Raw genomic sequence first — 923 nt, 5'->3', positions numbered from 1 at the left:
GGGGGGGGGACAGAGACGAGCAAAGTCTAAAACGAGCTGCTAGGGCAAGTGTCCCAACGAAACCGCCACAGCGGGAGGGAGAGGGCAGGGTGGGCAACTTGGAGACCTCCAAAGAGAAAGCCACGGCTCCGATGACATTGAGTGACGGTGGAGACGGTTTCCTGTCGTTCCGCTACCGCTCAGGGTGTCACCCAAACCTCACAGCACTCAGAGACACACAGCGGGAGGCAGCCGGGGGGAAAGGGGAAGCAAAGATGAGGGTTTGGGGTGGGAGACGTCATTAATAAAGGAGAGGGGGGACCTAGTTTTTAGAAACAAGGCCTTCGTGCTGGGCACAAGAAATCAAGAGTCATGTTAAACTTATCATCTCAAGAAAACAAAAGTGACTTCGGGGAGGGGGAAAAATAATAATAATAATAAAAAAAAAAAATCGGGAGAAGAGAAGGGAACAGAAATTCCCCCCCCCAGCAGAAGAAACCACCGCGGTCTCCTACAGCGATGCCCCTGCTCAACAAAAAAAAAGAAAGAAAAAAGGGAAATAAAATTCAAAAAATCATGGAAGCGAAGGCACTCCAAACTATATAGATACACTATACATCGCTAGAGTTATTGTTACAATAATACAGGCCGGTACCTACTGTACAGAGTTAAAACTATATGGCTTTAAAAAGCTCGTCTACATTTTGTCTGATTATTAAACAGAATCACTGCCCTGAACGGTAACTTTTTGCTCATTAATAACAGTTCCTGGGTCCACATATTTACATACAAAACAATAGAACTCAAAATTCAAAAACAACCAAAAATAATAATGTACAAGCTTGAATTTGGTGAGGAGCTTTTTTTTGTTGTTGTTGTCGTTGGTTTTTTTTGTGTTTTTTTTTTTTTTCTTATTTACAAAAAAGGTTATTCAAAGACCTGGA

The 923-nt window shown here is 42.8% G+C and overlaps 1 long non-coding RNA gene across 1 annotated transcript in view; it reads right to left on the bottom strand.

The window, feature by feature from the left end:
* Positions 1–444, bottom strand: part of LOC106896884 — a 2,709-nt gene extending 2,265 nt beyond the window's left edge. Inside the window, exon 1 of the long non-coding RNA XR_001413684.1 lies at positions 302–444. This is a non-coding gene — a long non-coding RNA (uncharacterized LOC106896884). The remainder of the gene's footprint in view (positions 1–301) is intronic.
* Positions 445–923: the final 479 nt, after the last annotated feature.

Source organism: Calidris pugnax, unplaced genomic scaffold (genome assembly GCF_001431845.1).
Source record: "Calidris pugnax isolate Ruff unplaced genomic scaffold, ASM143184v1 scaffold225, whole genome shotgun sequence".
In the NCBI taxonomy this organism is placed as follows: domain Eukaryota; kingdom Metazoa; phylum Chordata; class Aves; order Charadriiformes; family Scolopacidae; genus Calidris; species Calidris pugnax.
The sequence above is the reverse complement of the archived record's forward strand: the minus strand, read 5'-3'. Positions and strand labels throughout refer to the sequence as shown.